Below are 8,702 nucleotides of genomic sequence, written 5' to 3'. Positions count from 1 at the left end.
AAACAGGCATATCCAGTTTGCTAATAATGCATTTTGGTGGGTTTTTTTTTTTTCATGACAGATCCATTTGAGATCTAGAAAGCACTTTAATACTCTATCTTTCTTCAAATGATCAAGAGAAATAGCAAGTCCTGTATTTACAAAACCGATGAAAATCTCCATGTAATAATCAGTGGGTGCAGAACAACCGCACAGATCTGTGTTTCCAACTTTTTCCACCAAGATTCTCCATCAAGGTAAAAAAAGGCTCGTACAAATCCCAGAAGGACGTAGAGGTGGCAGCACAACTGCCAAAGATGGTACAACGACTTACTACTGAAGCTGGTGATGGGACACAAGGGGAAGGAGGGGCAGAGCCCTCGAGAAAAGAGCCCTGTTTAACGCAGGCGGCTCTAGTCCGTGGTCGACCTCTCGTACCGAAACCGCGCCCCGAAGTCGTTGCTGCAGGTCACAAAGCCGGGGTTGGTGGGCGAGTGCATGATACAGTGCACGATGTTGTTGTGGCCCAGGGAGAGCAGGTTCCGGTGCTCAGCCATTCTTTTTTTTTTTTTTTTTTTGTGGTACGCGGGCCTCTCACTGTTGTGGCCTCTCCCATGGCAGAGCACAGGCTCCGGACGCGCAGGCTCAGCGGCCATGGCTCACGGGCCCAGCCGCTCCGCGGCATGTGGGATCTTCCCAGACCAGGGCACGAACCCGCGTCCCCTGCATCGGCAGGTGGACTCTCAACCACTGCGCCATCAGGGAAGCCCGCTCGGCCATTCTTGAGTCCCAGCAGCAGAGGCTGATGGTCCTCTAGTCAGGCAGCAGCACGCAGTCCTCCGTGTGGTTGAAGACGGACTACATCCGGTGCACCTGCTGTCTGCTCAAGCCAGCACCTGTGTATCTGACCAGGGTTCGCCCTGTTGATATTTCTCAAAGTTTAGCTACAGTCTTCTTCACTTGACAGAATGTATTTTGAATTTCTGGAAAAAATGGCAAAACAAACTTCAGCATCATCGTGTGCTTTCTCAAAAGTTGTGATGCATCGATTTGAAACACCATCCCATAATTTGATGCAGCCGTCCTTGCCACCAGTCACATACATATTGGCACTAGGATTGTAATTAACGGAACATAATGGCATCAGTGTATTGATCTTGAGGACTGCAAGAGACAAAGCACTGAAATGTGTTGATATCATAAAGTCGAGGAGTAGGCTGCTGAGCCCCAACAAGTAAAGTCTCTAGAAGGATGGAAGGAGATGGAGCATAACGTTTCAGCCTCCTGAATGTATCTGAAGGCTCTTTTTGCAGCTGGTTTGGAATAATCAAATACTTTAAGAGTATAATCCCTTTAACCAGAGGCGAGGATCTGTTCTGTTGGGTGGAACGCGAGACACGTGAATTCATCCACGTGGTCGTAAAGAGTTGGAATCACTGGGTGGTTTTCCATGTTCTGCTGTGCAGTCTCGTTCATCATGCCCTCTATTGGCATGGCACTTTTGGCCAACATTCCTTCTGTGTCAAGTATTTTTATGGAAGCATCGGCAGATCCAGTAGCTATTAATTGCCCATCTCTATTATAGGTAGCTACACGACATGGTCCTTTACGGGATGTGACATAGCATGTTTCGTACTCTGAAGCCTCTGGGGACATAATCTGGACATCTGCATCAAACTCCAGGTAAATTCCTGTGCCAGGGGCAACTGTATCTGACGGACCAATTGCGTAGTGAACTGCACTATCATCGTTTTCCATTCCTTGTATTATATCACCTAGAGACACTGTTAACATGGTGGTATGAATTCTTCTGGACCTTTCTCCATGCACACAGTCGTTTCATTTCTAGTTTGATGAATGCAGGAGCTGCTCTGAGGGTGCACAGACAGACTGAGGCTTGATTTCATTGATGAGGCCATTAGCAGTGTTGATGTAGCCATCATAGAGCAGCTGGCTAACGATCAGCTTGTAGAGCTGCTGGCGATCCTTCAAGCCCACTTTGGTTCTGTGCATCGAGGAGAAGAGGAAGATAATTTCCCTGCCAAGGGCGCGCTCTAGAGATTCGTTCACCTCCTCGACTTTATCTCCTACGCGACAACCCTGACGCCAAGGAACTGCTGCCTCACGGACAAATGTCAGATCCGGAGAGCACCGCGGGTCTGGCGGCAGGTTGGCGCCACCACTTCCGGGGCCTTACGGAGCAAGTGCGCCTGCGCACCGTCTCCGCTGGGGCGTGACTCAAGCCGTGGTGTTTGTTTTTTAACACTGAGTTTTTTGTGCCGATAATGACAATGATGATGCTGATGATGAAGATGACATTAGATACTGTTAGGGGTTGAATTGTGTCCCCCGAAAAGGATATATTCAAGTCCTAACCCCCAGTACCTGTGACTATGACCTTATTTGGAAATAGGGTCTTTGCAGATGAGATCTAGTTAAGATGAGGTCATTAGGGTTGCCCTAATCCAATGACTAGAGGAACAGATTCTTCCTCTGAGCCCCTAAGGAGGAACCAACCTACTAACACCTTGATTTCAGACTTCTGGCCTCCAGAACTGTGAGACACGAAATTTCTACTGTTTGAAGCCACCCAGTTTGTGATACTTTGTTACAGCAGACCTAGAAAACATAGAGAGAATTTCCTCTCTTTTTTTTTTTTCTGAAACTTTCCTTCCTTCAAGCCCTTTCACAAACAGTATCTTGTGAAAGCAGAGGCAGGCTAGGCATTTTATTCAGTTTTTCAAAGAAGAAAGTCCATTTGTTACGTGAAGTGGTCACAGGAGTGAGGCGGTACTACAGCTGCAGCTGGCGGGCCTGTGAAAAAGAGCTCAGCCACAGGGGATGTGGGCCTCTGCATCTGTCCCTGGGCCTGGACAGCTGCCACCACCCCCGAGGACACTGAATAAGAGGGAAGACTAGCGCCACGGGGCTCACCCATCGCCATCTCCACCATCTCCATCCCATGGGCTCAAAGGTGGCATCAGCAGGGTGTGTCCCAGCCCCAAGTTGGACATGGCCCAAGTATGCATCTTTCTTGTTATCCTGAAGTTTGTATCTGAGTTGTCAAATGTCACCTACTTTCTCAAACCCCCCCCAGTTTTATTTTCCTCACAACACTTAACACCATCCATAATGCTGAGGCTTATTTATTTAATTACTTTTATACCTCCTGTCTCCTTTACTAGAATGTACATTCTGGTCCCCAGAATATAGCCTTGCCCGTGGCAGTTTCTCAATAAATAATAGGAAGAGAACCTGTTCAAAATATTATATCATGTGCAAGTACTGACATTTAAAAGAATGAGTCGGGTCCATACACAGTCCACGGAAAGGTGGCCGTGATATTATTGAGGTGAGGGAGCAATTTGCACAGGGATACACATCGTATGCTTCTGGTTTTGAATATATATCACAAATACATACCGCTGTTAGCTGTGGCTACCTGTTGGAGGTGGGGTTGGAGGGGAGGGGTGAGAGCTGGGAGCCTGGGACCAGGGCCGGCTGAAGGAGGTGGGCCATAAGGCAGTTGCTTGTGGGGACAGAGAATTTGCTGAAGCCACAGGAGGGACATGCAGGAGGGAGTCCTAGGACAAGTCATACCTCCAACGCCAAGGGCCAAGGGCCACCCGGGCCACAGGTCAAGGGCTCTCTCCTCTCTTCCATTCCTGGTGCCATTGAATTATGAGAGCCCGGGGAGGGTGGCAGCTGGTAGGAATCTACAGAAAGAACATCCCTTCTGCTCCTACGTGACACAATAGAGGAGTCCCCAAGGACTGTTAGACTGTTTGCTGAAAACCAATAATGGAAGTGATGACGAGTGGGTGGAGCTGCCCCTTGAGCTGTGGGGTGAGGGTAGCCTGGTGGGTGGGTTAGAATAGGAGAGAGAGTGTAACCAGGGGATATGCTGAAAGGGCCAGCCAGGGGTGGCCACCACCCTGGCTTATCTTTCTACCCACCACGTCCACGATGAAGGGCACACACACACCCATGCACACGGCCGGGAGTGGTCAGGGGGCAGGGGGAGGCGTCTCTCTGCTTCTCTGTCACACAAAGAAGGAGAAGCAGGGGTTCCCACCTTCAAGGAGACTGCAGTGTGACAGGGGCTTTAAAAGTCCAACGCAAGCTCCCCCACCCACTGCCAACTAGTTGTAGAAAAAAAAATCACCCCTGATGCCATCTCCTCCCCTCACCCCTCTCCAAATGGCAACTCTTTTAGGAGTGCCACCCACAAATTTTCGACACTTAGCCAAACTGCTCTTCCTTATACAAGCCCAGGCTCTCCTGCCTCTGGGCCTTTGTTCAGCTTCTAGCCGTTTCCTCTGAGTAAAGGACACCTCCCTCCTGCTTCCCGCTGGTCTTCATGGTCCAGACAGAAGCAGCTGGGGCTCCCCCTTCAGCCAGCCCTGAGGAGGCCTCTGCATAGCGCCAGCCTGGATTCTGACCTTAGCTCTGTTGCACTGGTCCCTAAACCTCTTCGCCTCCATGTCATCATGCGTAAAGCGCTAGCACAGGGCTCCCACTAGGATTAAAGGCATCGGCACATGTAGAGACCACCCGTGGTGCCAGGAGCAGAAAAGGCGGGGTTGTTACAGCAGCACACTGGGCATCGTGGAGAAAATAAAGACGAATGAGCCGAGGTTGCACCCACCTACCAGAAGCCAGCTGTCTGCTTGAAGAAGTGAGACAAGCCTGCAGGGAGAGAAACTAGGAGCAAAGTGCCATTAGTAACGACTCCGGGCAGCACCTTGGCCTCACGTGCTCTCCGCCTAGACCCAGCCTTGGCTGCAGCACCAGCCTTGCCCAGGTGGCATCTGACAGCACCTGTCAGAGGCACCTGTGACCATTCTGCCCCAGGGCTCCTCTGTGACCAGGGCAGGCCCTCTGGACGCTCACACAGGTGATAAGCTAAGCTTTGCCACAATGGGGGAGGGGAGCTGCTTGATAAATGCTGTCCTCTTGCTCCTGGGGATAATTCGGAGTCCCATTCTGTGTGCTCCTCGGAGGCTCCCAGCAGGACGGAGCCCCTGCTGCCACAGCAAGGACCAGCCTGAAAACTCATCCTTGGATTGGCCTGTCCTCATTCCCCATTCACTCTTTTCAATCCCCCACTCCTGTGCTCTGAGATCACTTCCCAAAATGCACCACCCAGCTCCGGGTCTCAGGCTTTCCCAGAGGGACTGAGGTTAAGGTAACAGTGCAGTGGCTCAGGGCACAGCTTGGGGCTGTGAGCTGGGGCAGCTTCTCCCCTTTCCCCAGGAATGGCCCCTGTACATCTTGTCTCAGTGTATTAGTCAGGATGTCCAGAGAAATGGAACCAATAGGATATAGGATGTATATAGAAGAGGAGATTTATTATACGAATTGGCTCAAGCCATGATGGAGGCCGAGAAGCCCCATGATCTTCTGTCTGCAAACTGCAGAACCAGGAAAGCTGGTGGGTAATTTAGCCTGAGGCCGAAGGTCTGAGAATGGGGGTGGGCGGATACAGATGGCCCAAGTCCTGGTCTTAGTCTGAAAGCCTGAGAAGCGGGAGTGCCCATGTCCTGTGTCCAAGGGCAGGAGAAGATTGATGTCTCAGCTCAAGCAGAGACAGCAAATCCGCCACCTTTTTGCTCTCTCCAGGTCCTCAGATGGATTGGGTGATCTCCACCTACACTGGTGAAGGCATTTTCTTTTACTGAGTCTACTGACTCAAATACTAACCTGCCAATCTCTTCCAGAGACATCCTCACGGACACACACCGAAATACAGTTTTACTAGCTCTCTGAGCATGCCTCAGCCCAGTCACTCTGCTACATAAAATTAACTACCACACTAGGGGTTGCTGTGAAGGTCACATTAGAGAGATGGGTTAGCGTAGAGGTTGAGGACACAGTCTCTGGAGCCAGGCTCTCAGATTCTTCAACTTGTTTGTTAGTTAGAAGTTACTTAACCTCTCAGTACCTCAGTCTCCTCAAATGTAACACAAGGATGGTAATAATTGTGCTCACCTCCTAGGGTTGTTGTGAGGCTCCACGGAAGTAATATATGCAAAGTATCTAAAACAGTCTCCACCTATTAAGACAGTGTCTCCAAAGCGAGAGAGAGGCATGGACATATATACACTACCAAACGCAAAATAGATAGCTAGTGGGAAGCAGCCGCATAGCACAGGGAGATCAGCTCGGTGCTTTGTGACCACCTAGAGGGGTGGGATAGGGAGGGTGGGAAGGAGGGAGACGCAAGAGGGAAGATATGGGAACATATGTATATGTATAACTGATTCACTTTGTTATAAAGCAGAAACTAACACACCATTGTAAAGCAATTATACTCCAATAAAGATGTAAAAAAGAAAAAAAAAGATAGTGTCTCCAAAGCACTTTGCAGAGTGCCTGTCACTTTGGAAAATGCTAGATAAAGATAAGTAAGTTTAAGGTTAGTACAAGAAAACCTAGGAAAATGTTTTTGTGACTTAGAAACCGGAAAGGACATCTTAAAACTTCAAAAGCACACACCAGAATTTAAAAGATTGGTTTTGATCTTGATGGCATCAAAATGAAGGATTCATTGCCATTGAAGGATACCAGGAACAAAATTCGTAGATGGAGGACAGAATGGGAGGAGGTCTAAAACTGACATAGATTTTATTCTAATTCTAGGTATCCTCTGATATCAACAATATACAAAGGACTTCTAGAAATCAGTGAGGAGGGGGCTGCAGTCCCACCAGGAAACAGACAAAAGTGTGGACAAACTATACAGAAAAGGAAACCCCCAAAGTTCAGAAGCACGTGAAGCATGCAGTGGTGGGTAACAGAGACACACAAGCTGGGAATTCGAGTGGGGCTGCCCTTCTGGAGAGCAGTGTGGCAGTGCACAGCAGGCCCTGGGCTCGGGCTGCTGGGAATCCAGCCCAAAGGAGATCTCACCCAGGTCTGTGGGGTGCCACTGACCACTCACTGCAGTGTTCTCCCCTGAAGGGCGAAGGGGCGGGAGGGGCTGGATTGATCCTCCTGTTGACTCTAAGTCTATACCATGCTTCGTCAGTATTTGCTGCTGCTCCTGCGGTCTAATCCGGAGGCACAAAAAAAACCTGCAGTGGAGAGGGAGGGGGGAAGGAGCAGAGCACACGTGGTCGGTGCCTGGGGGCAGGGCAGCCGGAGGAGGCCCGGTTTTGAAGCCCGGGTGCAGGGGGCATGGCGGTGCCCTCAGGAAAGTCGAGAACCGGGACACGAGGCCTAGTGTGACCATGTGGGTGTGAGGTCCTGTCAAGACCGGGGTGGAGGACTGCGTGATGACTGGGGTCAGCAACACTGTAGCGCATACTTGAAAGCTGCCAGGAGAGTGAATCCTAAAGGTTACCTGGCTAAAGTGATGAATGGTAACTAGACTTACTGTGGTGATCATTTCCCAATGTATACAAATACCTGAATTGTTACCTTGGACACCTGAAACCAATATAACATTATATGTCAATTACACCTCAATTAAAATGTTAAAAAAGACAGCCCTAGGAAAATGTGCCTGCAGCAGTTCAGACCAGGGAGTGAGGGCCCTGCGGGATGGAGCTCAAGCCTCTGGGGAAGCCCAGAGAGGACTCCTATGGTGAGCGTGCAGATCCTGGGCCCCGGCTCCCCAAGCTTGTCCTAGGGGCGTTTCAGTGCGATGGTGGCAGCCCAGACCACACCGGCCTCCTCCCGTGATGAGCTGTGAGGGGGCATCCATGCACGATGGGCAGCTCTGGGGTGCGAGCTGGTGGAGGGCAGCGGGCAGAGGGCATGGGCGAGGATGGCTCCAGCCAAACGTCCCGCTCAGTGTCTGGGAGCTGATCCTTCAAGGACGAAGGTGCTTTCTGAGGTGGAGAGGATGGGCAGGCCCTTCCACAGAGAGGAAACTGTCTGAACGGGGACTCAGAGACAGGAAAACCCACGCCTGTCAGAAGAGACGGGAGGTCCCTGGGAGGGCAGGCTGGCCAAGGGGGCTCGAAGGGCTTGAGCTGAATTCTGAAGGCCTCCCGGGACGTCTTGAGGAGTCTGGACCACGTCCCGTGGAGCTGAGAGCCTCTGCCCCCACAGGGCAGTGAAGGCTCAGCTGCGCTTTCACGAGGATGGGGAGTGGGGCAAGGCCGGGCCAGGAGACGGCTCCACTCACACCTCGAGCACGCGCTGCGGCACACCCATGCACTGCACACACCACCCCCGGACCCGCACTGGACACACACACACACGTGTATCACACCCACCCGTCACACCCACTCCACACCCACAGCCACACAGCACCCACACGTGCACATACCCACCACGTCACACGCACCCACACGACACAGCACGCGGGCACTGTGCCTCCAGTAAATGCAGGTGGGCACCTGACTCTTGAACAACCTGAAAGAGTAAAACGTGAAAAGCCTGCCGTCTCTGGGGCTGTTGTCGGGCATTCAGACCCTGAATAAGGTCTGGAGCTCCTGAATTTGGGGTGACCTCAGGGAACTCCGGTCTCCATCTCCCATCTGAGCCAGAGGGACTTCTGTCTGCCGCCCAGGGAGAGACTGGGCCGGGCCGTGAGGTGCCCCCTCCCCAGCTGGAGCCACGGCCGCTGGTCCTTTTCCCACCCCCTGTTCTCTCTCTCATGCACTTTGGCACCTTCCCGTCTCAGAGGACACGGTCCCCAGAAGGACCTCTCTCGCCAGTCTCTCAGATAAGCCGGATTATCTGTCCATCTGCTGGCCACTGACCTCTTTTTC

At 51.5% G+C, this 8,702-nt stretch overlaps 1 pseudogene; it reads right to left on the bottom strand.

The window, feature by feature from the left end:
- Window positions 1-392: 392 nt before the first annotated feature.
- On the bottom strand, window positions 393-1,992 carry LOC114902108 (annotated as a pseudogene).
- Between the last annotated feature and the right edge of the window lie 6,710 nt (window positions 1,993-8,702).

This window comes from Monodon monoceros, unplaced genomic scaffold, assembly GCF_005190385.1.
Source record: "Monodon monoceros isolate NGI ecotype Baffin Bay Population unplaced genomic scaffold, NGI_Narwhal_1 Super_Scaffold_2, whole genome shotgun sequence".
Classification (NCBI taxonomy): Eukaryota; Metazoa; Chordata; class Mammalia; order Artiodactyla; family Monodontidae; genus Monodon; species Monodon monoceros.
This window is presented reverse-complemented; position numbering and strand designations above follow the sequence as displayed.